The sequence below is a fragment of the Oryctolagus cuniculus genome, chromosome 21, assembly GCF_051225735.1.
Source record: "Oryctolagus cuniculus isolate XC-2025 breed Fujian yellow rabbit chromosome 21, ASM5122573v1, whole genome shotgun sequence".
Taxonomy (NCBI): domain Eukaryota; kingdom Metazoa; phylum Chordata; class Mammalia; order Lagomorpha; family Leporidae; genus Oryctolagus; species Oryctolagus cuniculus.
Genome location: NC_142887.1, coordinates 31,762,183 through 31,772,082, shown reverse-complemented (window position 1 = coordinate 31,772,082; position 9,900 = coordinate 31,762,183). Strand labels below are relative to the sequence as shown.

The 9,900-nt window shown below is 54.3% G+C and overlaps 1 pseudogene; it reads left to right on the top strand.

The window, feature by feature from the left end:
* Positions 1–2,413: 2,413 nt before the first annotated feature.
* LOC149119896 (coiled-coil domain-containing protein 85C pseudogene) lies at positions 2,414–9,601 on the top strand (annotated as a pseudogene).
* Positions 9,602–9,900: the final 299 nt, after the last annotated feature.

Below are 9,900 nucleotides of genomic sequence, written 5' to 3'. Positions count from 1 at the left end.
TTTTTCCTGATGTGAGCTTTCTGGTTTAGGCTTTAATTTTTTTTCTTTGTAAACCCAGTTGAGGAAGAGATTAATGTGAGACTCCTACTTTGTTTTTTGTTTGTTTGTTTGTTTGTTTTGAATGAGGACCCTTATCACCAGGATCTCTTCCTGGGCTACAAGACCTCCAGTCTTTTTTTTTTTAAGATGTATTTATTTATTTGAATGTCAGAGTTACAGGGAGAGAGGGTTCCATCTGCTGGTTCACTCCCAAGGTGGCTGCTGGGGCTGAGGCTGGGCCTGGTCAAAGCCAAGAGCCAGGAGCTTCTTCTGGGTCTCCCTCATGGGTGGAAGGAGCCCAAGCACTTGGGCCATTTTCTGCTCCTTTTCCCAGGCACATTAGCAGGGAGCTGGATCGGAAGTGGAGCAGCTGAAACTTGAGCCGGCATTCATATGGTATGATGGCATCACAGGTGGTGGCTTTGTCTGCTATGCCACAACACCAGTCCACTTCTAGTCTTTTGTCTGAACTTGTCTTTGACCGTAAAGTCATGTTTCCAGTACCCAGGAAAATGGGAACCACCATCCTGTGTCTTACACGATTGAGACACTTGAGGGAGTTTTCAATAGTTTAATGATTCCCAGTGTTTACATATCAATTTATTCATTTATTTGCTGTGACTTTTCAATGTAATTATTGCTGAATGAATAGACTGTATTGTAGCATATTTAAAGGAAATTGGAATGAAGTAAACATTTTATCACTCTTCTTTTTGTATTTTTTTTCAACCAGCAGATAGCTGATGGGTATCAGTGGTTCTTGCCAGGAACCCCAGTGACCTCCACAGCACCTATTCCCATGCCCAGTTCTCGGTGCTCCCACCCGGCTCAGATGTAGCTTTAGAAACCCGCAGTCCTTCCCTGTTGGGTTGACCATCACCCTTGCTCACGTCCACCACTGCACCAGCCCCTGCCCACGTCCTGGTCTCCCTAGCCTCTTAATGCTGAAGGTCCCCAGAACTCCTGATCTGACCTCTCCTCTGGAGTCACACTCAGCACTCGGCAGTCTCATCTGTTTCATGACTTCAGACCCCATTCCGTGCTCACAAGTCCCAAATGTGTATCTGAGCCCAGGTCTCCGGCTGGGGCTCAGACTGGTGTGTTGCATGGCCTGTTGGTTGTCTTCAGTTGAAAAGTTTATCAGAAATCTGACCTTGGACAGATCTCCGAGGGAACGCTGGGTTTTCCTCTGCGAATGTTCCCCATCATGTCAATAGCATCTCCATCCTTCTGGTTGCTCAGGTTGACCAACTTGGAGTCGTCCTCAGCCCTTCTTTCATTTCCTCACGTCCAGCACCCTGCCCATCAGGAAATCCTGCAGTTCTGCCTGAGGCTGCTTGGGATCTGACCATTTCCCTGGGTTCCAAGCTGCCACCCTCACTGTGGGATCCCTCCTTCTACCTGTGCGCTTCCACGCCTAGTCTCAACAACATGGCCAAAGAGAAGTTGTTTAAAAAGTCTCAGCAGACCGTGACATTTTTCTGCTTAAAATCCTCCAGAAACTCCCAGGTCACCCTGAATGAAAGTGCAGCAGTTGTAATAAGCTACATTAGGCCACAGCGGATCCACCCCTCCTTCCCTCCTGGGCTTGGCCTCTTAGGAGCTCTCCCCAGCTCTAGTCCATGTCCTTGAACGCTAGGGGCGAGGTCATGGAGACCAAGGACAGGATGGGCAGGATCCCGGCCGTGAATGGGCGCGGCGAGCGCCTGCTGCTGCACAAGGGCATCATGGACATCCTGCAGTCCTACAGGTTCATCAAGAAGCTGGAACACACCTGGAAGGTGCTGTCCACGACGGGGACACCATCTCCGTGCACCGCCCCAGCGTCTACGCCGAGCGCTTCTTCAAGTTCATGAGCAACACGGTCTTCCGGAAGAACTCCCTCAAGTCCTCGCGTCCAAGAAGGGGTGCGGCGCGTTGCTGGCCATGAAGCCCGTGGGCCCCACGGCCGCCTTCTTGGCCAGCCAGATCCCCAGCGAGCGGGAGGACGCGCAGTACGACCTGCGGGGGCCCGCAGCTACCCCAAGCTGGAGGTCGAAGGCCGGCCCGACCTCCTGCCCTGCACGCCGACTGGAAGAAGCCACGACGGCCTCCATCGCCACGACCCTGTCGTCCACCTCGCTGTCCATCTCGGAGCAGTCCCCGTCGGAGACATCTGAGCAACCGCGCGGTACAGGCGGCGCACGCAGTCCTCGGGGCACGACGGCCAGCCCCAGGAGGACCCGCAGCAGGTCACCGTGCAGGTGGAACCCACGTGCAGCGTGGAGATCATCGTCCCCAAGGAGGCGGCCGCGGGGGTGGAGGCCGCCTCGGAGCCCGCCAGCCAGGCCTCGGACGAGGACAGGCCAGCCGCTGACATCTACTTTTAACTTCTATGCACTCCCAGACCCGGAGCTCAGCGCCCGCCGCCGCCCGGAGGCGCTGCCCGGCCCCTGGACGGACGCGGACGGCCGAGCCTCCCAGCGCCCACCACCGCCGAGCGCCGACCCGCGTACCGCTGCTCTGGGTCCTCGCGGAGCGCACGCGCACGGAGATCTCCACACTGCTGGCCCGCCCCCGCCCCATCAGCACCAGCCCGCCTGGGCCAGGTCCCCGGGGGCGGGGGCAGGGGACCACAGGGACCAGGGAGGCCGTGTCCGCAGCCTGGGGTCGTCCAGAACCCGAGTCCAGGGACGCCCCCGGCGACAGACGCCTAGACCCTCTGGGGACCTTGTCTGAGGCTACAGAGCGAGGCCGGTGGGGCGGGGCCTGCCGCCGGGGGCGGGGCCTTTCCAGCGGGGCGTGGTCCGCCGTCTAGGGGCGGTCCTGTCGTCTAGAGGCGGGGCTTCTCTGTCGGGGGCGGCTGAGCCCGGCTCCTGGTAGGCAGCCCGAGGACCCCACTCCCAGATCTGCAAACTCCTTGGTGACACCCCCCCCACTCGCTCCTCCCCGTGGCTGCTAGCACGAGCGGTGGGCGGCGCCCGTACTCCAGTGCTGTACAACCTGGGCGAGCTGGGAACTCCCCGCGCCCCGCGCCCCTGCGCCCCCGCACCTGGCTCAGTGCAATACCCAGTCCCCAGGACCCTGCCACGGTAGTGTCGCCGCAGCCCCTCACCCCCGCCCGCCCCGGCCCCTCTGCTGGTTCAAGTGCATCGCCCGCGCCCACCCTGTCCGAAACCGCAGACCGTCTGCGTCTTGCACATCCTCAGCCCCCGCAGTCTGGGGCGGGACAATGCAGAGCGCGGCTTCCCGGCGGCCGCCTACTCCCCAGCCCTCTTTTTATGCTGAGATGTAATAAACTGGGTATCACTGTCAAAAAAAAAAAAAAAGCCTAAGGGTCTTTGCTCTTTTTTTTCAAGTCAAGAACTTTTTTGTTAAAGAGTTATTTATTTATTCCAAAAGCTGAGTTACAGAGAAAGAGAGAGTCTTCCATCCACTGGTTCACTCCCCAAATGGCTGCAACAGCCAGGGCTGGGCCAGGCCAAAGATAGGAGGCAGGAGCTTCTTCCAGGTCTCCCACGCTATTGCAGGGGCCCAAGGACGTCGGCCATCTTCCACTGCTTTCCCAGGCTACAGCAGAGAGCTGGATCAGAAGTGGAGAAGTGGAGCAGCCAGACACAAACCAGCACCCATATGGGATGCTGGCGCTGTAGGCAGTGGCTTACCCGGCTTTAGCACATCATTATCCCCTGAATGGTGACTTTTTAACTGGCATTTTCATTTAATAATATATGGAGACTGTCTTTCCACACCTATATAAACATAGACAGACACAGGTATTTTATACTTATATGCATGGTATTAAATTATGTAGACATTCCACTATTTATGAACTTATTAGGCAATTTAGATCATATGTAATTTTGTTCTATGACAAATATAGCAAGCATTCTTTTTTTATTTATTTATTTTGAGAGTCATAGTTACAGAAAGAAGGGAAGACACACAGAAATCTTTCATCTGCTGGTTCATTCCGCAGATGGCTGCAATGCCCAGGGCCTGAAGCTAGGAGCCTGGAGTTTCTTCCAGGTTTCCCATGAGGTCACAGGGGACAAACACTTGGGCCAGCTTCCACTGCATTAACAGGGAGCTTGATGGAAAATGCAGCAGCTGGGACATGAATCGGAACCCATATAGGATGCCAGTGTCACTTTCCCGGGACACCACCACACTGGCTCCTAACAGACATTCTTAATAGTATAAATAACTACCATTCTTCACTTATTAATATGCCTCCTCTAAGGCTTTTGCTTTGTTTGTTGCCTTATATTTTCCCCCGCTAAGGTGTTTGATACATTCATATTCTGAACTATGTCTAATTCGTGCATTTTACCTTGGATAGTTACTTTTTAAAAAAAATTCCTTTGTTGTGGCCAGTGCTGTGGCATAGCCAGTAAAGCTGCCACCTACAGGGCCAGCATCCCATAGGGGCACCAGTTTGAGTCCCAGCTGCTCCACTTCTGATTCAGCTCTCTGCTGTGGCCTGGGAAAGCAGTAGAAGATGGCGCAGGTCCTTGGGCCCCTGCACCAGCATTGGACATCCAGAGGAGGCTGTTGGCTCCTGGCTTCAGATCTGCGCAATTGTGGCCATTGCAGCCATCTGGGGAGTGAACCAGTGGTTGGAAGACCTCTCTCTCTCTGTCTGTCTGTCTCTGTCTCTGTCTGTCTGTCTCTCTCTCTGCCTCTCTATAACTCTGCCTTTCAAATAAATAAATGAATCCTTTTTAGAAATTATTTTGTTTAATGCTTTTGTTCTTGTATAACACTGTATCTTGTATTAACATTGTCAGTGCTATGTTCTTTTGTTTTCATTCACCTAAAAGGCTTTGTTGTTTGAAGCCTTTTTAAAATTTGCATTTTCATTTAAAAGGCAGAGGAACAGAGGGAGAGCTCCCACGCACGGACTGACTCCCCAGGCATCCACAACAGCTAGGGCTGGGCCAGGCCAGAACCAAAAGCCAGCAACTCAGTCCACATCTCTCACATGGGGGGTAGAGAAGCAATGACCTAAACCGTCATCTGCTGCCTCCCAAGGTGTGTGTTACCAGGAATCTGGATTGGAAGTGAAACCCGGGGGTCGGCACTGTGGCATAGTGGGTTAAAGCCCTGGCCTGTGGCGCCAGCATCCCATATGGGTGCCGATTCAAGTCCCAGCTGCTTCATTTCCGATCCAGCTCTCAGCTGTGGCCTGGGAGAGCAGCAGAGGATGGCCCAAGTGCTGGGGCCCCTGCACCCACGTGGGAGACCTGGAAGAAACTCCTGGCTCCTGGTTTCAGATTGGCTCAGCTAATTGTGTGGCTCAGCAGTTGTGGCCATTTGGGGAATGAACCAGCAGACGGAAGACCTGTCTTTCCCTCTCTCTGTCTGTAACTCCACCACTCAAATAAATAAATAAAAATCTTAAAAAAAAAGACACCTCGGGGCTGGCACTGTGGCATAGTAGGTAAAGTTGTCACCTGCAGTGCCAGTATCCCACATGGGTGCCGGTTCGAGTCCCAGCTGCTCCATTTCTGATCAAGGTCTCTGCTGTGACCTGGGAAAGCCCCAGAAGATGGCCAAAGCCCTTGGGCTCCTGGCTTTGCATTAGCTCAGCTCTGGCTATTGCAGCCATCTGGCAAGTGAACCAGTGGATGGAAGACCTCTCTTTCTCTCTCTCTGGCTCTACCTCTCTCTGTTACTCTGTCTTTCAAATAAATAAAATAAATCTTAAAAATAAAAAAGTTCTTGAAGGGCTGGTGTCCAGCTCTAATATAAGAGGGGAGCATCCCAAGCAGCATCTTCATTGCTACACTAAATGCCTGCCCCTCAACCTTTCTTTTTTTTTTATTAAGATTTATTTTATTTATTTGAAAGACAGAGTTCCAGAGGGAGGTAGAGACAGAGAGAGGGGTCTTCCATCCACTGGTTCACTCTCCAGATGTCTGCAACTGCTGGAGCTGGGCTGATCCAAAGCCAGGATCCAGGAGCTTCTTCCCGGTATCCCACGTGGGTTCAGTGTCCCAAGGACTTGGGCCATCTTCTACTGCTTTCCCAGGCCATAGCAGGGAGCTGGATCAGAAGTGGAGCAGCCAGGACTCAAACTGGTGCTCATATGGGATGCCGGCACTTCAGGCCAGGGCTTTAACCTGCTGCACCACAGTACTGACCCCTCAACCTTTCTTAATAACTTAGTTTTACATGTGTCTCATATCAAAAGCATAATATTTATTTTTTGTGATTTTTTAAGGTTTTCTTTCTTTTTTTTTCATTTGAAAGGCAGAGTTTCAGAGAGAGAAAAAGATCTTCCATCCACTGGTTCACTCCCCAAATGGCCACATCAGGCAGGGCCGGACCAGGCTGAAGCCAAGAGCCAGAAGGTCCATCTGGGTCTCCTACATGGGTGACAGGGGCCCAGGCACTTAGGCCATCTTCTGCTGCTTTCCCAGGCGCATCGTCAGGGAGCTGCATTCTAAGTGGAACAGCAGGAACTCAATCTAGTGTTCATATGGAATGCTGGCGTTAACAGGCAGCAGCTTAATTCACTGCCACAACACTGGCCCCAAGAGTCGGGTTTGGATTTTTTGCTTGTTTTTGAAATATTTGTTTATCTATTTCAAAGGCAGAGTTACAGAGGGAGAGGGCGAGGGAGGCAGAGACACAGAGAGAGCTCTTCCGTCCACTAGTTCACCCCCCCAAAATGGCCACAATGGCTGGATCTGAGCCGGTCGGGAGCCAGGAGCCAGAAGCTTCTTCTGGATCTCCTACAGGGGTGCAGGGGCCCAGGCACTTAGCCCATTTCCTAAGGGAGCAGGACCAGAAGTGGAGCTGCCAGGACTTGAACCGGCACCCACATGGGATACCAGCATTACAGGCAGCAGCCTCACCTGCTACACCACAACACAGGTGCCAAGTTTTGGTTTTGAATGGAGTGGTTACTTCCACTCCATTCGAAAGTTATTATTGCCTTGGGAGGTATTTTGTTCCTATTTAATGCCTCTGGGAATTTTTTTTTTTTGTAGATCCTCTTTTTTTTTTTTAACTTTTATTTAATGAATATAAATTTCCAAAGTACGATTTATGGATTACAATGGGTTCCCCCACATACCGTCCCTCCCACCCACTATCCTACCCTTTCCCACTCCTTCTCCCCTTCCATTCACATCAAGATTCATTTTCGATTATCTTAATATACAGAAGATCAGCTTAGTATACATTAAGTAAGGATTTCAACAGTTTGCTCTCACACAGAAACATAAAGTGAAAAATAATAGATGATTTTTTTTAAATGATGATGAAATCAGATCAGACCTATTGTCATGTTTAATCCCAGTGAGAGTCAAGTTGGGAGTTGATAATTTCTTTTTTTTTTTTTTTTTTTTTTTTTTACAGAGGATCAGTTTAGTATACACTAAGTAAAGATTTAGACAGTTTGCACCCCCATAAAAACACAAAGTGAAATATATTGTTTGAGTACTCGTTATAGCATTAAATCTCAATACACAGCACATTAAGGACAGAGATCCCACATGAGGAGTAAGTGCACAGTGACTCCTGTTGTTGACTTTACTAGTTGACACTCCTGTCTATGGCATCAGTAATCTCCCTATGCTCCGATCATGAGTTTCCAAGGCTATGGAAGCCCTCTGAGTTCTCCGATTCTTATCTTGTTTAGACAAGCTCATAGTCAAAGTGCAGGTTCTCTCCTCCCCTCAGAGAAAGGTACCTCCTTCTTTGATGACCTGTTCTTTCCACTGGGATCTCACTCGCAGAGATCTTTTGCCAGAGTGTCTTGGCTTTCCATGCCTGAAATACTCTCTGGGAATTTCTTTTATTTTGAATGTGACAGTTGCTGGCTGTAAGAAAACAAATGTTACAGTTCAAGTACAGAACTTGAATTTTTCTCCCTACTTCATCTTTATAACCATAATTCTGGTCCCCAGAAGAATTTTGTTCTATATACTGCCAAATATCTGCATATCTATCCTGCATATCTAAATGTGTCCCAAGTATCATAGACGTGTAGAATTTTAAGGAGATTATGTATTGTATATTATTATTTTTGTCACATAGTAGAGCTACCTTATTTTTGTAATCTACATTGTATTTCATCATATTCATGTTCCTTGTTTTAACTAGTGTCTTACAGATAATCAGGGGGGCTCGGGAGCGGGGCCGGGGGCGGGCCTCCACCTGCTTCTCCCCAGCGTGGTGAGCCCGGCTCAGCGGCCGCTAACGCTGCAGCCGTCCCCGCTCCTGAGTCCCCAGGCACGCGGGCTCCCCGGCGGCCCAGCGGGCGCTGCGTGAGGGCGCGGGAGGTGGCGCGGAGCGGGCCACACGCGCCCCCAGCTGCCCACCGGCCTGCGCGCGGACCGGCCTATCGCAGCCGCGGCGCGGGGAGCGCCGGCCCGGCGAGGGCGATGCCGCGGTGAGGGCCCCGCCATGGCGAAGCCCCGGCGGCGGCGGCGGCGGCGGCGGCGGCGGCGGCGGAGGAGGAGGAGGAGGAGGAGGAGCTGAGCCAGGTGCCGGACGAGGAGCTGCTGCCCTGGAGCAAGGAGGAGCTGGCGCGGCGGCCGAGGCGCATCGAGGGCGAGAGGGTGGGCCTCACGCTGGAGCGCGGCTGCCTGATGCGCGACGTGAACCGGCGGCTGCAGCAGCACCTGCTGGAGATCCGCGGCCTCCAGGACGTGAACCGGCGGCTGCAGGACGACGACCAGGAGCTGCGCCAGCTCTGCTGCTTCCTCGACGACGACCGGCAGAAGGGGCGCACGCCGGCGCCGTGTGGCACGAGGTGGCCCGCTCGCAGCAGAAGCTGCGGGAGCTCGAGGTGCGCCAGGAGGCCCTGCTGCGCGAGAACCTGGAGCGCGAGGAGCTGGTGCTGCTGCGGGGCGAGCGGCGGCGCGGGCTCCCGCAGCTCCATCGACAGCCAGGCCAGCCTGAGCGGGCCGCTGGCGGGCGGCGCGGCGGGCGCGGGGACCCGCGACACGGGCGACGGAGCAGCACCTGTGGTGCTGGCAGCGGCGGCAGCCCGGACCAGCACCGCCACCACCACGTCCCACCCGCGCTGCTGCCTCCCGGGCGCTCAAGGCCGGAGTCACGCGCCGGTCCCTGGACGGTCTCTCGGCGCCGCCGCATCACCGCAGCATCCCCAGTGGCTTGCACGATCCATCGTCCACCTACGTCAGGCAGCGGGAGTGCAAGGTGAAGCTGCTGGAGGGTGACAAACTCCTGGCACCCTCGGGCCCCGGAGAGTTCCGGACACTGCGGAAAGGCTCCCCAGCTCGCCGCCCTGCCGCCGCCCTACCAGGACGCCCTGCCGAATGGCCCGACCTGCCCTGTGCCTGAGCTGCCCTCGCCTGCCTCCTCCGGCTACAGCTCTGCCGGACAGAAGCCCGAGGCTGTTGTGCATGCGATGAAGATCCTGGAGGTGCACGAGAACCTGGACCGGCAGCTCCAGGACTGCTGCGAGGAGGACATGAGCGAGAAGGAGAAGGCCATCGGCCGCGAGATGTGCAACGTGGTCTGGAGGAAGCTGGGAGACGCCGCCAGCTCCAAGCCCTCCATCCGGCAGCATCTGGCTGGCAACCAGTTCAAGGGGCCCTTGTAGGGCCGCTCCTCCCCAGCCGTGGACTGGCAGGCCTGGAGCCCAGATGCAGCCTTCCTACCTGGGGGCGCACTGAGCATAGCATGCGGCGTGCCCCGCCTGGCCAGCCTCCATCTCCCACCTCACTCACCAGCAAATCCCAAGACGAGAAGCTGCCAACCTGTCTGTCTCTGGGCCCCAAGCCCTGGCTACATTAGCAAGAGGCCCGAGGCTGCTGCTGCTGCTGCTGTGACGGCCCCTGGCTCCTGGGCCCCGCCCTCCACAGGGGCCCTCACCAAGCCTCCACCCGGCTGCCCACACAG